The sequence below is a fragment of the Paroedura picta genome, chromosome 2, assembly GCF_049243985.1.
Source record: "Paroedura picta isolate Pp20150507F chromosome 2, Ppicta_v3.0, whole genome shotgun sequence".
In the NCBI taxonomy this organism is placed as follows: Eukaryota; Metazoa; Chordata; class Lepidosauria; order Squamata; family Gekkonidae; genus Paroedura; species Paroedura picta.
Genome location: NC_135370.1, coordinates 90,721,402 through 90,742,112, shown reverse-complemented (window position 1 = coordinate 90,742,112; position 20,711 = coordinate 90,721,402). Strand labels below are relative to the sequence as shown.

At 43.5% G+C, this 20,711-nt stretch overlaps 1 protein-coding gene across 12 annotated transcripts in view; it reads right to left on the bottom strand.

Moving 5' to 3' along the window:
- The window catches only part of PTPN5 (protein tyrosine phosphatase non-receptor type 5), a 161,436-nt gene that overhangs the window by 60,704 nt on the left and 80,021 nt on the right, over positions 1–20,711 (bottom strand). For 8 of the 12 annotated variants that reach the window (XM_077321559.1, XM_077321560.1, XM_077321566.1 and 5 more), the window contains exons 2-3: positions 10,615–10,686; positions 3,714–3,848 (exon numbers count right to left, since the gene is read on the bottom strand). The gene's annotated coding sequence lies outside the window, so the exon portion shown is untranslated. Of the gene's footprint in view, positions 1–1,866; positions 2,049–3,713; positions 3,849–10,614; positions 10,687–20,711 lie in introns of all 12 variants that reach the window. The other 4 variants (XM_077321563.1, XM_077321562.1, XM_077321561.1 and 1 more) reach the window with 2 other exon arrangements.

Genomic DNA, 20,711 nt, shown 5'->3' with positions numbered 1-20,711 from the left:
AGAGACCCTGAATTTTCCCATCCACATACTAACTATCGCTGACCCTGCTCCTCTAACCAACCTGGCCTATCTAGGTTAGGTCACAACTGCAGTAAGGATGATAACAATCTTGCTTATACCATAACAAACCTATTCATCTTTAAAAGGCTCCTTTGTTTTCATTGACTTGGGCAATTTCATAAGTACATAATGCCCGATAGTGATCTTATAGGCTCCTAAGGTTTAATGGAAATTTCAGTACAATTTCAGCTGTGTTCATGGTTTAGGTTAGAAATATATATTTTTTACTTTAAATTGCTTATAGCTTTTATAAATATAGGGTCTGTCCTCAAGACCACCTTATCTTTGTGGAATACATAGAGATCCTTCCTAATGGACAATGCCCCTAATTCTGAAATTTACCTAGCAGACAGAACTGCTATTAAGAAAATATCCTTAAGTCTTAGATGCCTCAAGGAAATGTCCTGTAGAGGCTCAAAGGGATGTTTCAATAATGCTGACAGTACCACACTCAAGACTCTAAGTCAGGAATTGATGAACGGTTGAAGGAGAAACCATAGCAGCTCCTCTCAGAAACCTAGTCACATGAGGATGTTTTCCTAATGGAAAGCCTTGCACCTTTGGGACCACTGTTGCCAAAGCTATCATCTGTCTACGTAACATTGAAGGCTTTAAGCCCTTATCCAAACCTTCTTGTAAAAATTCAAACACGACCCGTACCCCTGGTTATAAAGGGTCCTGTTTTTTCTGTCTGCACCACCTGACAAATACCTTCCAAGTATAATTATATATCCTAACAGTGGATGGTTTTCTGGCTGCTAGTATGGAGGTGGTCACTTTTTCACTAAGTCTGCACTTTAACAGTTCAGTCTCCACACAGTCAGCTGTAGGCAGCCTAGCTCATAATGCCAGATCGGCTCCTGAGTTAAGAGGTCCAGTATTAAGGTAATGTCAGGTGTTTTCCTACCGCCAGACGGAGAATTTATGCAAACCACGGTCTGAGTGGCCAATAAGGAGTCTGTAAGATTGCCTGTGCTCTTGGTTGCCAGACTTTCCTGAGTACCTGGTGAATGACTGGGAATGGAGGGAACGCATAAACAGACCCTGCGGCCATCACGCCCTCAATGCATCTATCTGTTCTGCTCTGGGATGAGCAAACCTGGTTTCTGTCTTTGGCTTGCTTCTTGACTCCTCCTTCAGCTCTCCCTTGGACTTTGGCCTGCCACAGCTAGTGCTAAGACCTGGACTGGACTCTGACTCTGCTACTCAGTTTGCTATTTGGGCTTGGCTTACTGGCCAAGAGCGTAGTTACCCAGACTGTCCCTGGGTGCACCCGACTAGGGCAGCACAAACAACTTGTATCCCAGAGGAAGGATAACTCCCCTTCACAGGGACCTCTCTGGGAATCACCAGCAGTCTTAGCTGAGAACTCCTTGGGCTGCTACCAGTGGGAAAGGTGGCCATGCTGCTAGCAGCTCCACAAGTCAGCTGTGAAATGCATGGTGCGCCCTTTGGCTTTGGATAGCTCAGCCTTTACCAGGTTTGCAATGGACCAGTATATGGAGGGGACTACCTGGTGATTTACAGTCCTACAGGATGAGATGGAATACCACAGTGAAAAGTGATGCAGCAGCCTGTGAAACGCTCTGCCCTCCACCAAAGAGAGGGGATGATCAATAATTCCAACACGATCAATAATGGTTACCATCTTCCCAATAAGCCTAGTTATAGCAGCCTGTCTCTGGACCTCTTGTTCGCTGTGATCACAGTTCCCATAGAAAAAACCTCTATCATCATTGCCTGCCTTGCAGTCCCATCTGCACATCCCATTGGGACCTGACTCCCCCATTGGGAGGAACAACCCACCATCTGGGTAGATCCCGATAAGGTCTGGCCATCAACATCCATCAGTTCAACCATGCAAGCAACCTTGTGTGGTGGGAAGAGCTCCTTGTGGCCTCCACAAGGAGAAGTGGTCTGTCATTTGCTCCCCCAGGGATTGCCCTCTGCTGCATGGGCACACCAGTAGGGTAGATTTGCTGCAGGTGCTGGTGGAGAGAGGAGGAGGAAAAGTGGTTTGAGTCTGTCCCATGATGCATGTGGGCCTTGTAAATCCTTCACTCCACAACAAAGGGGTCACCGGGAATTGTTCGGAAGTGGTCTCACAGCTCTGGCTAAAACCTAAGACCCAATCTCGTACTGCAGTCTGGTCTAAGTCGCTGTGAATGAAGTCCTCCAGTAGTCCTCAAGGATGGTCCCTTGCATCTGCATCGCAGATGCAGAAACAGTGTCTTTTGATAGGGAGGGGCTAGAGGTTCTCCAATACCCATCCCCTACCTCTGCAGAGACAGTTTCCTCCTCTAGAAACAGCATGATCAACTGCTGCTATTTAAAAAAATGGGGCACCATTTATGCAAAAAAAAAATTAGAACTATGCTCCCACAGATTTTTTCTTTCTAGACAGATCACACAGCCATAATGGTAGGTCCCTCCTTAGAAAGGAAACTGAGTGGATATTTCAACAGAAATTATGACACTGCATGGGTTAAATGAGAGCATTGTTGCCTGACCATACTTAGACAAAGAGGTACAAGGATAGTAGACTTTTGTTCACAGACTTGGAATAACTTTTCTATTTGTAGTAACTTTTCTATTAGTCAGTTTTACTGTACTCAGTCAAATATACTTTGTGCCATCAGCCCCCCCCCCCCCCTTTTTAAATTTTCTTCCTTTTAGTGGGGTTATGGAAATTGGGTTACCTGCATGAACCTGGCCGCCATTCTTGTCTTGCCTTGTTATGATTGGTGTACTGTGTTTTATTGTTCTTGTTACTGTTTTTAGGGGATTGATTTTATGTGACCCGCCTCGAGCCTCCGGGGGGAGGCAGGATATAAGTTAAACAACAACAACAACAACAACAACAACATGATATCATATTGTTCATATAATTTTTCTGTTTTCCATGATGTTTATTTTACTGTGGTAAAACAACTATTTTGATACATCATAATGCACTTTGTACATGCTCAAAGGTTTTAATGTTTGTACATTTAAACAAGTTCTTGCACATATAAGCTTTTAACATGTCTTAAAAGGTAAAGGTATCCCCTGTGCAAGCACCGAGTCATGTCTGACCCTTGGGATGATGCCCTCTAGCATTTTCATGGCAGACTCAATATGGGGTGGTTTGCCAGTGCCTTCCCCACTCATTACCATTTACCCCCCAGCAAGCAAGCTGGGTACTCATTTTACCGACCTCGGGAGGATGGAAGGCTGAGTCAACCTTGAGCCGGCTGCTGGGATTGAACTCCCAGCCTCATGGGCAAAGCTTTCAGACGGCTGCCTTACCACTCTGTGCCACAAGAGGCTCTTTAACATGTCTTAGTACTGAGAAATATAAACTCTTATGTTTTCTGTTTATTTTTAATATTTATACAGATACCTTTGAGGAAATACAGCGCAAAATGCACTGGGGTATATAGAGTGAATGAAATTTATTCACACAGCACTACTGTGTAAATTAGTCATACAGAAGCACACATTTGTAGAAAACTACAAAATCATATATTAAGGAAGTAGAGCAACAGGATTTTTCTCCAAAAGTTATGGCTTCAAGAATGTTTCTATTTAGGTACAGAATATCTAGGAATTGTTGTGAGTGAGCCCTCTAAAATATTATGGCAAAGCTAAAACCATTTTTTTTAATTACTCACCATCTGACAAGCAGATCAGATTCTTCTCAGTCACATGGTTGATTCTCCCAAAGCTTCCCCCAGTACTCTTTAGATTGGGATGTTATCTTCACAGACAAATACCGTTTGTCTGCAAAAGTCTTACACATTAAAAACCTTACAAAAGAAACAAAAGAAGAGAATATCAGTATTTAATACTGCCAGTTCTCAAACCATTTTGGCACCGTGACCTTGACTTAGCTTACTTTGAATAACAACTGCTGGTAATTATGTTTAAGATCAGAGTGCGCATGTTTACTGGCATACCAAGGGCATCCCTCCCTCTCCCCTCTTGGATGTACACCTTAAAGTGGTGAGACGGATTGTGTGTGTCAGCTGAACAATACCAATAAGGACCATAAGGACTTTAGACTCTGTCAAGAGGCTAAACTACTAGCAGAGTCACTCAGTATGGAATGATCATAGATGAGACAGGTGACTAAGATGCATCCATCCATTTCAGAAATCAACAGCCACACCAGAAGACAATGGATAGTGATGGTGGCAAAGGAATCCTTATGCGGTAGCTGTAGTATAAAGTGGCACAGGCAGAAGTTCTATCCTAGACAACTGCGGTGCTGCTTTGTATAACCCTGGTCAGTACTGTGTAGAAGGCAATGGTAAATGTCTCCTGATCATCTCATACCTTAAAAACCCTATGATGACACAATCCAGAATGGAAAAAAATAGCTACTGGGGAAGAGCAATGGATGAGTAGCACTATTCTTAATGCCACAACTGGATTAAAGCTGAAAATATATTCAGTTGTTGATGTGAATGCGGGAAAAGGAAAGTCCAAAGCTCTTTGCCACATATAATAGGAACATGGAATATGAGAAGTATGAATTGAGCTAAACTCAGAATCATAAAATGAGAAATTGAATATTTAAATACTGTAATCCTGGGTGTGAGGGAACTAAAGTGGACTGGATTAGGAGATTTTCGGTCAGAAAATTGCAAGGGTTTACTCGGGGAATGACAAACAGCGTAAAGAAGTTGCTCTAGTACTCAGGCAAGATATATTACGGCAGAGAAACTCAGTGACTTTCTTGCATCTGTGTTCAGTGTGGGGCACATATCCATGCCACAGCCAATATTTTCAGGAAGGGAGCCTGAAGAACTCAGATAAATTTAGGTGACCAAAGAAATACTGGGGAAATTAAAAACCACTAAGTCTCCAGGTCCTGATGTAATACATCTGAAAGTTCTTAAACATGGGATAGTTGATCTATTAACTTTCATTTCCTTTTTAGCCCAGTTGCTAATTCCATGGACTTTGAGCCATCAGTAAAAATGGAATGTTGGAATAAGATGTTTTATTATCTTGACTGTTTGATCTTAGAAGTTTAACTGTATCATGGATGTTTTAATTTGATGATTTTTGTGAACTGCCCAGAGCCGGTCTGTCAGGAAGGGTAGTATATAAGCTTAATGAATAAAGCTCACACCCTGAATAAATCTTTGTTGGTCTTAAAGGTGCTACTGGACTCTGATTTTATTAAATAACATATATGTAACCTATCACCAAATTCAGCCACCATACCAACAGACTCAAAAGTAGCAAATGGTACCCCATTTTTTAAAAAGGGATCCAGGAGGGAACCAGGAAATTAAAGGTCAGTCTGCCTAACATCTGTCCTAAGCAAATGAGTAGAAACTATAATCAAAGAATTGGTGTGGCCATATTGGCTGCTGAAATAGGCCTCCTCCCAGCACAGATCATGACCATTGGGGATGTGACTCCTCCTCTTATAAATCTTACATTTGCTCACAGGCCAGGCAAATTGCTAACGTCTCTCCTTTTCAGTCCCTGTAGAACAAACAGGGATCATCAGGTACAGAATTGTGTTCTGGTGGGTGCTCATTAAGCATCCCCTGGATGCGGAACTGTGTTGGGACTTGGAAATCTCCTCCAGATCACCTAGATGGGTCACAGAGCAATGCGCTGGGCCTCACTTTTATTGATCACCTCTCAACATCTTTCTCCTGGGACCCCCTGATGCCATCATCCTCCAGCTCAGCAACAATAATCTCTCAGGTACGAAAGGAATTGATCTCACCTTCTCAATGTGTACCGACCTTCATTTTCATCTCCAGAGTGGACTTGGCCAGAAGCAAGGTCAGCAGAGAGACAGGTTACCTCAAAGGGTGCTGGTGTCTTTGTTATTTGGCACCCAGACATTACTTTCAAACGTGCTGCACTTTTCAGGGCAGACCATGTCCACTCTTGGAATGAGGCAATATGGCTTCATGGCATTTGGGACAGGCTGCTTTGCTGGGGGTAGCATTAGGAGCTTTAGCGGGTGCTGGGCTAGGACCCTGCTCTTGTAGGGGTTTGGGAATAGGGATGAATTCATTTGGAGCTGTGTATGCATGCCTGCTTTCCCCAGGCTGGGGACTCCCTTAGAGGGGTGGAGCCACTCAGCAGCATGCCCTGCTCAGAGATGTCATCTGGCTCACACCATCAGTTGGCAAGGGAAGAATGCAGCTTCTGCCCACATGGGATCCTGTGGCTTGTGACTCCATGGTTTCTCCCCCCTAGCAGGCAGGCTAGAGATGGGGAAATATTGGATGGCAGGTGGGTTGCCCAATCCAGGATCCATCCCCATGTGGCACCAATGCTCTTGCAGTTGTATTCATTACAGCAGTGACCTCCAGCCTGGTCTGTGTGGGGTTCTTCTTGCCCTCACCCCCTTGCCCCTGGGTCTACAAACAACTCACCAGGAGTAGAGGGCCATAAACATTTTAACAATAATATACCAACAAATATAAAAAACAAAAGAATGGCCCACAGGCTGTAACCACTCAATCTATATTTCAATTCTTAAAAAAAAATCAGATACCAAAGACTGCAGCAACTCTCAGACCCCACATTAATTTCTCAGAGTAAAGTGATGCTCAAAATCTTATAGCAGAGACTGCTGCCTTATATCAACAAGGAATGCCATGAGTTCAAACTGGATTCAGAAAAGAGGTACTAGAGATCATATTGCAAGTTTACATTGGTTACTGCAGCATACAAGAGATTATGTTTCATAGATTACAGCAAAGCTTTTCACTGTGTAGATCATGAAAGGCTATGTTTGGTTTTAAAAGAAATGGGTGTACCACAGCATCTGATTGTATTGATGAACAACCTGTATGCAGGACAGAATATGGAGAAACAGAATAATTTCCAATTTGCAAAGGGATCAGACAAGGATATATTTTATCTCCCTTTCAAATCAATCTATATGCGGTACATATCATAAGGAAAGCTGGATTAGATTCAGAGGAAGGTAGAGTAATAACTGGTGAAAGGAACATTAACAAACTGAGATATCCAGATGGCACCACATTACTGACAGGACAAAGTGAAGAATTTACTACTGATGAAGATAGAAGTAGAAAGTGCCAGAGCAAGATTACAGCTGAATATCAAGAAGACGTAAGTAATAACAACTGAAGAATTCCACAACTTTAAGGTTGACAATGAAAACTGAAATTTTTCAAGATTTTCTATTCCTTGGCTCCATTATCAACCAAAAGGAAAACTGCAACCTAGAAATCAGAAAGAGACTGAGACTGGAAAGGATAGCCAGGAGGGATTTAGCAAAGGTCCTGAAGTGTAAGGATGTGTTGCTCGCAATCAAGATCAACATAATTCATATTATGGTATTCTCCATTACTATGTATGGGTATGAACGTTGGACAATGAAGAAAGTAGGAAGAAAGTTGATTCATTTGAAATATGTTATGTGGTGGAGAGTTTTATTAGTATCATGGTCCATCAAAAAGACAAATGAGTTCTAGATCAAATCCAGCCTGAGCCCGCTCTAGAATCTAAAATTACTAAATTAAAGCTATCATCCTTTGGTTACATTATGAGAAGACAAGACTCAAAGGAAACAGCAATAAAGTTAGGAAAAGTTGAAAGCAGCAGGAAAAGAGGAAAACCCAATATGAAACAGCTTGATTCTATAACTGAGGCCACAGCCCTCAGTTAGCAAGTCCTGAGCAAGCCTTAATGATCCTCAAAACAGCCTATTAACAACAGGATGTTTGAAGGTCATTAATTCAAAGGGTTGCCATGTCAGAAGTGCCTTAACACCACTTAACACACACACAGTTGTCACCACCAATACCTGAAAGTGTCTCAGAGTAGAAAATGAAAGATAGTAGTCAAGCTTCTAGTACATTTACAGGGTGATACTTGTAGTTCCTTATTCATTTCTGTCTTACTTGACTGAATTTATGGTATACAAATAAGAAATTACTTTCAGTTCTTGCAAACAATTCCTCTGAATGTTCCGTGAAAACATAGGTCTTGCTCTGATAGGAGAAACCTGTCCACCTCAGCTCTAAAAAACCTCTTGAGTAGACATGCTTCAAAATAGCCTGCAAGAAGCCAGAGTTCTCCAAGGCTCCACTCTTCACAACTTCTCAGTATCACTGCCTTTTTATGGTGACAAGTAGCAGATTCAAAGAAGCATATTTACTTTCTTTTCTTGTTATCCAGGAAGATTACTGTCACTATATCTGAAGAAGTGAGCAGTGACTCATGAAAGCTCATACTTTGCCACAAATTCAGATAATCTTTAAGGTGCTACTGGACTCTTGCTCTTTTCTCCTGTCACTATATGTTCATTTTGCTTTCCATTAGTTTTTTTTTATTTATTTTATTTATTAAGATTTATATACCACTGTCCCTTGCGGCTCAGAGCTGTTTACAAAGAACATAAATTGCATGATACAATGCAACATAGTACAATAACAATGTTATTAATGTGGTATTGTCAACCTAGTCATAACACAGGAAATTTTTATTCACAGAACTTTTAATCACAGTAATGTTACAGTTGCACCCCCATAAAATAAGTGTATCTGGATGGGAGGGGGGGTTCTGTGAGCAAAATAGGTATTATTGGCCTCAACCAAATGCCTGGTGGAAGAGGTCCATTTTGCAGTCCCTGCGGAACTGTGGTAGCTCTTACAGGGCCCGGGTCTCTTCTGGGAGCTCATTCCAACAGGTGGAAGCCAGGGCAGAGATAACTTTGCCCTGGTTGAGCCCAAACTTCTTTGGGGCCAGGGATCATTAGCCAGTTGGTGTTAGCTAAGCATAATGCTCTTTGGGGGACATGGAATAGTGTTTCTTTTGGAAGCAGCACCTTCTAAGATATGTAATATCTAGGAACACCACTCTGTAAAGATAATCTAAATATAAGACTACGATTCAAAATTTAAAGTTAAAAATGCTCATATTTCAGGATATCTCCATATATACATCAGCTATTGTTTTACTCTGCATAGAGAGTGCACCTCATGTATGTCAGGGAAAAAAAAGCTTTAGGATTGCAGTGGGGAGGAAACTATTTATGCCAACCTGTAAGGCTGATGCAATCCAGCTGTTGTTGCATCAGCAAGTTTGTGTACAATAGCCTTGGAGTTCAGCAAAAAAATGTGTGTGTGTGTGTGGGGGGGGGGAACTATGATAAAGATAAACCACCATACCAAGCCTAGTGATATGCAGTTTGAAATACAATTTTACAGACATTAAAATGGCAACATCCAATCCATCTCTTCATTCAGGCCATGTGTGAAAGAGTCCAGTTGGTATATCCAAAACAGCTCTCTTTTTCTCAAAAGTTTGGATAACATGTTCCTTGTTGCAGGCACCTGTTTGATGGCTCAGAATCTAAGCTGCGTCTCTGTGTGACCAGCTTTCATAAAGCGCTCTGCCATGGGAGCCATTAGTGTTTTGCATCTTATATTGCTCCTCTGTTCACAAATCCGTGTTCTTATGGCCCTAGCTGTACACCCCAGAAGGGCATTCAATTACATTGGACTGGATTGCATCAGCCTCACAGGTTGGTCTGTTCATGTGCAGTTAGATCTGTATAGTTGTTTTATATAGTTTTTACTTTGTTTTTAAGCTAATATTGGTGCACTTTAATAAATAATTGTTAACATTTTATATTGTTTTATAGCTCAACTTTTGTTCCTGACGTTGTTAAGGTTGGGTTTTCGTTCCCTTTTTGGTTTTGCATTGTGTTTTATATGACGTCATCAGCATCTAGCATTCTAGCAGTAAACCGGCAACTACATCCTCCATTTTAAAGCCGTAGTTGGAGAATTACATAAAGTGGATTCCCCCAACTATATTGTGCGAGTGGGAGAAGAACAACCAGCAACCACTAGCGAAATAACTGCATAACCAAACTGGCCAGAAGCAGCGTGTTCTCCATCTCCAGGGCCCACCCTCATGCCCACCTCCTTTTCCTTCTCCCTGGAATGGGGCTTTTTTTTTTTTTTTTTGGTAGCAAGCAGCCTGGAGCAACAAAAATATGCGTTGCTCGATCCGGGCGGGGGGGGGGGGAATCCACCCACCAGTTTGCGCACAAAGCATGCTTCTCAACCCACCCACCCCAAATTGGGAAAATAATTACTTATGTTGATCTTCAAGTATCATAATTCCAAAACGGGGTGGTATTAAACCATGCACTATTCATCTATGATTATATGCATAGGCATAGCAACGAAGTTTTACTTTTTAAAAAAAGATTGCTTGCCCTTTAAAGCTGGGAAAAGGTGATTGGCTGGCTGCCATGATTGACTTGTTGGTATATTGAGTCCCTCTCCTCTGCCATTTTAATCAGCTGTGCAGAGTGCCAGGAAGTGTGAGAAATCAGGAGAAGAAAGCAAGAGCACGGGGAGGTGAGAAATGGAGGGGACGCATGATTTTTAATAACATTAAGCAATTGCGCTGGCTTAATGCTATATTCTTAGATTTGTGGAATGGCCCTTAGTGATCATAGCCTTCTGCTCTAGCTGCTCAAGGACCAACCAGTGAATTGTTCTAAATGTTTGCCAGCTATAGACACCAAGCTAACAGGTTGGTAGTTACCTGGATCCTCCTTTTCCCCCTTCTTGAAGATGGGAACAACATTTGTCCGCCTCCAATCTTCTGGCATTTCACCTGTTCAAGAAATGTCAAAAATAATGGATAGAGGTTCAACAATTACATCCACAAGTTCTTTTAGTACCCTTGGATGCAATTCTTCTGGCCCAGAGGACTTAGTTTCATTTCATTTAAAGAAAGTAGGTGTTTATGCACTACCCCAACAGTGATCCTAGGATTCAACTCCCATCCCATATCACATGATATGATTTTGACACATTGAGCATGAGAAGACTGAGAAGTAGGAATTGAGCAATTCAGCCCTCTCTTCATCACCTGTTGCAATTTCACTTTCTTGTTCCTGCTATGGTCCTACCATGTCCTCTTTTTTACTTTGAATATATCTAAAGAATGCTTTTTTGTTGTGTTTAGCATTTCTTACTAGCCTAAACTCATACTAAGCTTTAGCTTTTCTAACACTATCCCTACAAGCATTGTTTTGTTGTTGTTGTTGTTTGTATTCATCCTTTGGTTATAAGGCCCTCCTTCCATTTCCTAAATGAGTCTTATTATCACTCAAATCTTTTGAAAGCTGTTTATGGAGCCACACTGGCTTCCTTAGGCGCCTCCCACTTTTCCTTTTCAAGAGAATTGTTTGTGAGTGTGCCTTCAATATTTCATTTTTACGAAACTCCCATCCCTTCTGAGCTCCCATCTCCTTAAGTTTTTCTGACCATTCTACCCAGCATAACTTTAAGTTTGTTAACCTGGTGCGAGGCAGATCAATGCCCACTCTCGGGTATGAGTAGTACATCATTTGACCTCCTTCCTCACCCCTCTAGTAGTGGGGGGGGGGGGGTTTCCCGCCATGTTGGGTTTTTGTGTCTTTTAATGGGGGTTTTAGTGGGGATTTTATAAGAAATTGTAACCCACCACAAGCCGGTTTCAGAAGTGGCAGTGAATAAATCATAATAATACTGATGATGATGATGATGATTTGCTTTCCTGAAGTCCAAATGACATGGTCACTACTACCAAGTGTGCCCACTATGTTCACCTTATCAACCAGTTCCTCCCAAATGGTGAGAATTAAGTCAAAAATTGCAGACCCCCTAGCTGCCCATTCTACCTTCTGGGAAATAAAGTCGTCAGCAAGACAAGACAAGAACTTATTGGACTTTTCATTTTTAGCTGAGTTAGTCTTCCAACAGATATCTGAGTAATTGAAAGCACCCATGACCACTGTGCTCCACCTCTTTGAGAACTTTATAATATGGTCTAGGCGCATTACATCCAAGTTCTCTGCTTAGCCTGGTGCTCACAATAATACCACTATTATTTCCAACTCCTATCTTTACCCTAAGGCACTAAACTGTATTTATATGCTCAGATACATGTACTTCCTTACAAGTATACAGATTCTTAACACATACTGCTACTCCTCTCCTCTTCTTTGTCTGACCCTTTTAAATAAGTTATAACCCTCAATCCTAATATTCCAATAATAAGTGTTATCCCACCAAGTTTCTGTAATGCCTATTAGGTCATAGTTTCCTTCTTCTGTTAGGACTTCCAGTTCTTCCTGCTTGTTCCTCATACTCTGAGCATAACTGTAGAGAAATAATCCTTCATTTGTGTGTCCCAGAATTCTACCTAGCCATAGGACCTCCATTGTTGAAGGGTTGAGCTTCAGACAACTCTGCTTGAGCCATCCCCTCACAGCTTCCAGACATCTGGCTAAAGCTTCTGGGGGGAGAATCAGGGTGGCCATTCATCAGGAGGAAAAGCTGGGTGTCATCTGCATATTGCTGGCACCCAAGCCCAAACCTCCATAACAGCTGGGCGAAAGGGTACATAAAGATATTAAATAAAATTGGAGAAAGAACTACCCTCTGTGGAACTCCATATGATTTGACAATGGTTTGAATGTCTCTCTCCAATTGCTACCCTCTGTTTGCAATCATAGAAAAGGGAGATCAGCCATTAAAGGGCTGTCCCCCATAAGCCAGCATCAGTCAGTTATAAAGTAACCCAAAAACTCCAAGAACTAAGTCCAAAGGCAGAGTGTTTTAATGTCCAGTTATGTTGATAGACCTTGGGTGGGAATAAGACTGAGGCTCCACAGATATCCCACTCAATTCTACGTGTACCTGGCACATGCTTAAGTCTGGCTCCTCAACCTTCTCATGTATACTGGAGTGAAGGAAGAGTGGTTTAAGACTGAGTTCCAGACATATGGTTTTAAGAGGAGTTAAGATCAGGTTCTTAACTAGAGAACCCAAAAATGAGGTTCTTAACTAGAGGTTAAGCCTAGTTTAGGATACCAGATTGTGGAAGGGAAGCTACCTAGTAGCAGTTTGCAAGCAGGCCAATGAGTAGAGGTGGCTTTACTTCTTGGTGCCTCTCCTCCTTTTCCCATTTTATTCAGTGCTTTAGACTAGTGGTCCCCAACCTTTTTATCACCGGGGACCGCTCAACGCTTGACAATTTTACTGAGGCCTGCTGGGGGGGGTAGTTTACTCCTCTACTCTCAACCACTGCCCTAACGCTCTCTGACTCTGGTCACTATGGTAATGTTTAAACATCCCTTCAGCTGTCTGCAATCAAGTGAGCACTCCTAAGTGCTGGGACTCCGGGGGTGGCGGGGAAGCCGAGGCGGCGCTTCTGCTCAGGGAGGCGGGGTGGCTGGTGCCGGGGAGGGAGGCACAGCCATCGGCATGCCAGCGAGCGCAGGCGCGGAGCTCTGAGCCTGCACATGTGCGCCTGCCGGATTGGATTGTTGATGAAGTAAAGAGTCGGGGCAGGGGGCCCACCTTCGCGGCCCACCTCCAATTAGTCAACGGATCACATATGGTCCACGGCCCACAGGTTGGGGATCGCTACTTTAGACAGAAGAATGGCTCTTTGTCAGCTAGCTGGCTTGCCCTTTTCACACCAGCCTAGTACAGAAGCATTCATAGTGGGATTCAGATGGAAAAACCAAAGAAGAATTCAGGCATGTAACACTCACCCTCACACTGAAGGAAGGCATTAAGGCAGTCAGATTTTACTACCTATGTGACATTGTCATTAAGTCATATCAGAGGAGGGGAGGAAAAACTATCACAGCTGATAAAAAGAACAAACATTTAGCATGTTTCTCAAACAAATCACTAAAATGGGCGCCCAATTTTGCAGTCTGCTCGATTTTGACTCTTCAGTAGTTCTCATCCTTTCTCACAGCACTGAATATTGTACTTTCCTATTCCTTTATATCTAGAGAGCCAGTTTGGTGTAGTGGTTAGGAATGCTGACTTCTAATCTGGCGAGCCAGGTTCGATTCCGCCCTCTCCCACATGCAGCCAGCTGGGTGGCCTTGGGCTCGCCACAGCACTGATAAAGCTGTTCTGACCGAGAAGCCATAAGCAGTCACATGTCTATGAATCGGGATTGCGCTTGGCCCAGACCACTGCACCCGTGACATGAGCAGCCTGCCATTCATTGTTTGGATTTTGAATTTGCATTAGTTCTGCATCCATTTCGTATGAGGCACCTAATGGGAACCACACAATCTGAGCATGCATATGTGACCACACTGTCCTCTGCACAAGAAGATCTGGTTTTGTATACCCTGCTTCTTACTACCTGAAGGAGTCTCAAAGTGGCTTACAATCACCTACCCTTCCCCTACTCACAACAAACAGCCTATGAGGTAGGTGGGGTCAAGAGAGCTCTGAGAGAACTGTGACTAGCCCAAGTTCGCCCAGCTGGCTGCGTGTGGAGAAGTAGGGAATCAAATCCAGGTCTCGAGGAGTTCACTGCTCTTAACCACTACACCAAGCTAGCTCTCTCTAGCTTTTCACCTTCAACAGAGCATGTACTTTGAGTTTTACACAAAGCCTGTCCTGTACCCAGGAGAAACAAAATCCCACAATAATTTTGAATAAGTATCTTTCTATGGTTGTCTCCTGTTTGCTAAGTACTGTAGACCAGTGGTCCCCAACCTTTTTATCACCGGGGACCGGTCAACGTTTGACAATTTTACTGAAGCCCAGGGGGGGGGTAATCTTTTGCCGAGGGATGTTGCCACTGCCACCTGAGCCCCTGCTCCACTTGCTTTCCCACCGGTGCCCCTGACTTCCTGCTGCCCACTGGGGGGCGCTGCCAGCAGCAGCTGCGCAGTGCCACTCCGAGGGGGAGTCCCAGCTATGGTGACCGCTGGAGAGCACCAAAGGTGAGCTGGCGGCAAAGTGGCAGGGCAGCCCCTGAGGCAGCAGCCGGGGAAGAGCTGCGAACCAGTATCAGTCTCCGGACCAGGGGTTGGGGACTACTGCAGTAGACCATTATAAATGTAACTACAACAGAGCAAACCGTACTCTGTAATATAGCATATTTTTATATTTCATATATTTATCCTGCTTGGCTGTATTTGCTTCTTATTGTTTTACGCCAATAAAGGTTTTATTATTATTATTATTATTATTATTATTATTATTATTATTATTATTATTATTATTATTATATTTCATATTTTAACAATGAAAGAAAATAGCAAACAAACAGATAGTTATTATGGCAGAATGTTCTCCAGCTTGATTTAAACTAAAATATGTGATATGACAGATTATTCCACTTTCAGAGATATTTATCTTGACAATTCAGGGCTATGGATATCATCAACAAAACTGAGCATAATATGCATTAACCTCCTTTTAAGATAATCTAAATCTTTTTAAAGTAAAATACTAAAGGAATAAAACATTTAGTAAGAACCTGTGGCACCCCATGTGGCAGCAAAGCACATTCCCTGCCTACACAGATTGTGTGGGAGCCTTGTTAGTCATCTAATGTGAGTAATTTATTGGCACCATGCCCTTGCTGTATTGTATGATAAGAAGGATGATCGATTATTTTATTTTTACTTTTCCTTTACACAAAAGTCAGACATTGATCTTCTCATCACCCTCTATTATAACTTAGCTGTTGTACTAGTGGAAATAGTATGGTAGCTGGACGGTCAGAAGTATAGAAGCCTTTCAGGAGCACATTGAGAGCCTACTCTATGGAAGGCCACTAGGGCTATTTAATACCTTTAAAAAATCTCAAATAGAATTCACTTCAGTGTAAAACAAATCACATAAATCCTGTGCAGAGATCACAGTGTGCAATGAACAATGTAATCAATGTACTCAGTAGTACATTGGATTTCATTTGAAACAACCAGCACAAACCTTGAATCCCTATTGGATTTTCTCCAGATTTTATATAGCAGAATTAAGGCTTCTCTCCAAAAATGAGGGGCTGGAGTCGGTGAGCTTCTTCACTCAATTTCAGAGCTCCTGCTCCACCTGGCCTTTTTTCTTGCAGGCCCTATAATCCCCCAGCATAGCCCTTTTCATGTTGAAAGCAGTCTCTCACATCATTCCCTACCAGCTGAAAAGTTGACTTGATTCCAGCTAATGAGCTACAAGAGGAGGGGAATCACCTCTTCATCCCTGGCACAGGTAGAGATGCCATTCTCCTGGTGGGACCTGGGGATCCCCCAGACTTACAGCTCATCACCAGACTATAGCAATCCCTTCCCCTAGAAAAAAATGGATGCTTTGGAGAGTAGACTCAATTTTTAGTTTTTAAATTTTTGTGACAAGCAGCAGACAAGGCAAAGGCAGGGAAAGATCCACTTCCCCAACTCCCTCTATGAGCTTTTCCCTTGGATCCAACTCAATATCTTGCTCGGTTTCTACACTGTTGGCAGATACTGTACACTTATCAAGCATATCCCAGAGGTCTCTTAATTCATACTAAGCACAATCCTTGAGGGAGGGGCAAAATCATTTGGAGATCCATGTATCTGCTATGCCAAGATACTTCAGAAATATGTCACCATAAACAGGAGAGACACCAGAGGCCCAGCTCAGGCTGAAAGTACGACTGTTGCTGAATGGAGAGAGGTTAACACCCCTGCTCACTTTGGCAAGGTCCTACTCCCATAGAAGCCATGGGCTGTGACTGTACTTGTGGAGCCACAGGAGACAGCTCTAGGGCAAGCAACACAATCCAGAGCTATCAGTAGGCTACCACCAACCATGATACCTCAAGACCCACCTTGCTGAGGAAAGCTGCAACAAAGCCCAGGGACGCCCACACAGCTGATTACCAATGTATATACCAATGTACCAACGAGAAAATTGCTGTGTCTCCTATCCAGGGGCCCACTTGCCGCCCATAGGCAACCAACCTCCTGATGGGTTTGGATGCCTGAAAATGAAAACCAACACCCCTCTCCACAAGCGGACTCAGAGAGGCTCACAACATATAGTACATTAAGAACATTTTAAAATATAAAATACTTTATAATTCTTGACAACCAATTACCACCTCTACTGCCTCTGTGCAGTTCTAATTGTGTTGTCTGCATGCATAATAAAATTTCACAGGCATGGGGAAACTGATGTGAGAATAGGGGGATAGAGGAGGAACATGGAAAAAGGGGGGAGTCTAGGCGAGAGGCCAGGAGTTGTTCTCAATTCACCCTCGCCTCAACTGTAGGCCTAGTAGAAGAGTGCCATTTTACAGGCCCTGCAGAATTTTGTTAGTTCTGTCAGAGCCCGGGTCTCTCCTGGCAACTCATTCCACCAGACTGGTTGAGGCCAGTAAATTTCTCTGGGTATCTCTAACAAGTTAATATTGGCAGAGCATATCTGTGCTAGCGGTGGGGTCTGGTGTGCTGCTTCCACAGCACAGTGCTGGGTCAGAAGGGAGGCCTTGATCTGGAACAGCTGTTGAGTACAAATTATGACTGGAACTGGAGTTCCTGCAGCCACAGGGCTGCACTGAAAGGAATGTCCAATAGCAGGGTCATTAACAAGCCATGAGTCAAAAGCCAGAGGGTTACCAGGGCCAGGAGAGTCCAGAAAGCAAGCCAAGAATCAGAGCTGTGTAATCAATATGTCAGCAAAGAGGAACTGAAGTCAGGGTTATGATTACTAGTCCATCTCAGATAAGATGCAAGTTGTCCTATGCTGCATTCTTTCCAGCCTGCCATCCGCATGGGAATGTTTCTGGAACTATTCACTGTCAGAGTCTTACACAGTGTTGGTTTTGTAGGCATACTAATTTATGTCTTTTTTGTGAAGCTACTCTAAGCTTCTGTCGACAGTGTTGGACTGTAGGAGGAGGCTCCGAAGAACTCTCTGTTTCAGAGGCTTTAAGTTTATCACAAGCCTTGCCCCTCTGATCCTGGGGCGCAAACGCTCATGCGCGGCAAGTTTGCACATGCGCGTTTGCGCTGGGGCTGCCGTGCGTGTGCGGGGCCCCAGGCCGCCCTCTCCCCTTACTTCGCAGCAGCGGGCCACAGCAGCCAGAAGGTTGCCGACCGCTGTTCTAAGGCAAAACATACAGTAGAACAGGGGTGGCTAAACTGTGGCTCTCCAGATGTTCATGGAGTACAATTACCATGAGCCATGTTGGCAGGGGCTCATAGTAATTGTAGTCCATGATAATTGTAGTTTGGAGAGCCACAGTTTGGCCACCCCTGCAGTAGAACATACAATTTTACTTCCCAAAAACTAGTGCAAGGCTCATTAGTATTCCATACTGAAAGAGCAAACGTTTCCAAAGCACATATGTGACTCAGGAGGTGACAAATAAGTCACACTTTCAAAAGTGACTCATACAATTAAGGGCAGAAGCTTTGTTCAAAATAACAGGATATGTTTGATTTTGTATGAAGAAAGTCTACAGGCGGTTTACTAATACCATATCTGAATATACCAAAGCCATTTTATATACCAAAATAATTTTATTAGGAATCATGGAGTAATTCCTCACTGCCTAAGTCTTAACAAATAAATAGCTACTTATGTGTTGTTGTAGTTTAAAAAAAATTCTCAGGGAAGTTAGGGTGGATATACAAAGCTAACTGCATTTAGAAATCCACCATAAATGCACTGGATTAGAACGGCTAAGACCTAAAAGAATCTGATGGGGAATTATATATGCAAACCAATTCATGTGCTATAAACACTGTTGGAAAGAGACTGCTGGATTAAATGGAGTCCAGCTCTGATCCAGATGGGGTATTGTTATGAGTTTAAGTAATTTACCAAAAATAATAAAAATTGAGCCTCTTGTGGCGCAGAGTGGTAAGGCAGCCGTCTGAAAGCTTTGCCCATGAGGCTGGGAGTTCGATCCCAGCAGCCGGCTCAAGGTTGACTCAGCCTTCCATCCTTCCGAGGTCGGTAAAATGAGTACCCAGCTTGCTGGGGGGTAAACAGTCATGACTGGGGAAGGCACTGGCAAACCACCCCGTATTGAGTCTGCCATGAAAACGCTAGAGGGCGACACCCCAAGGGTCAGACATGACTCAGTGCTTGCACAGGGGATACCTTTACCTTTACCTTACCAAAAATAATAGACTAAAATGAGCCAATCTTCCTTTCAAACTACAATGCAAAACGTGCTTGCACTATTCATAGTGTAGGTAAGTTCCTAGGAAGGTTATTCATGTGTCATTTTACAACTCAAGCCATGAACCAAATTAATGGTAATTTAAGTGACATGCATCAAGGTCCAAGATAAAATGGGCTCATTCAGAAGTTTTCAGAATTCTCACCATGTAACTGATCTGGGGTACAGATCTGCTCAGATAGCCTAAGTGTGACCTGGCTGTCTCCATAGATACAACCATTCTCCTGGAAGAGATTTCCAAGAACATGTCACCATAACAGAAATTCTGGAAGGCTGCAGCTTTAGCATGAAACGGCCAAGACATGCATGAGCTTCCCCACAAAGGTCTGCTCTGACACACGTTGAAATGTCTCAGGCATAGGGCTGCCATGATCAACAGGATTACTTACTGCAGTACCTAGGGATTTGCCAAACCATATTGCATCTTCTGGGGCAGCTATTCTCACCCTTTTTTGGCCACAGCCCATTTAGGAGCTCTTCTTGGGTTCCACCCTTGCAATAGGGTAGCTGCTAGCGCTGGGCTAAAAAAAAGCCTACCCTAAGAGAAAATTAACTAGATGTACCTTGTCTTATCTTATATGTAAGTGAGAAAGACTTCTATAATATTTTATCAAGAGAAGCATGAGAGTTCATTTTTTTCTTGAATGCATTAATTCAACCACACACACATTAGTGGATTTTGTGATTCCTTTTTCTTTCCCTTGACGAAGTTTGAACTTTCTAGCAATTCATAATGACATATGTGACAAAAAGGACACTTCATTGGTTCAGTTACCAGGGCTCCCCATAAACCCTTTGGGATCGCCTTCTCACATTTTTCAGTCTGTGGCCCCCTTCAAATGTGCCTGGGTTCCCCAGGGGGCCATGTGGCCTCAGCTGAGAATGGCTGTTCTGGGGTATTAAAGGAATGGCCTCAACTGGCTTGAGCTTAATCATGTAGAAGAGCATTAGAACTTGCCATGAAAATGATGCTGCAAGCTTCACAATTTGGGGAGAATTGCTCTAGCTCCTTATTTAACTAAGGGGGGGGGACTGCTGGATAAATACATTCATTTATTTAATTTATTTCTTAACAAAGTTCTGCTAATCAAATATAAAAATGCATTATAAGTAAAATCAGTTCTCTATCACTCTAGCTTACAGAATGATCTCCTATCCATTTACTATCTACCATAATTATCTTAAACCTCGCCGCGGACTAAATAGGGGGAGGAGTTAGGGCGGGCTCTGTCTGGGATGAGGAAGTGTACCGATTGGCCCCTTCCTCTGGACAGACCATCGGCGGGGCCAATTGCCGCCCCACAGCCAAGGGAGCAATTGCGAGCCACACACAGTGCGGCTCGCAGTTGCTCCCTTGCCGGTGGCCTGATGCGTCGGGAGGCGCAAAGCGCCTCCGACGCGTCAGGCCGCCGGCAAGGGAGCATCCGCCAGCCTCGCTGAGAGCGGCTGGCGGAGCTCCCTGGCCCTCCCTGGCCCGCGGCCTGATGCCTCAGCTCCACCCGCGCCACAACAAACCGCTTCCGCCTCCTGAGTTGCCGCTGGATGCGCTGCCGCCACGGGACATCGCCCCCTCGGCCCGCCCAGCCAGTGCCAGCCACCGGAGGACACCTCGGGACCGCCGCCGCCACCGCCCACGCCCACGCGCTGCGCCACCC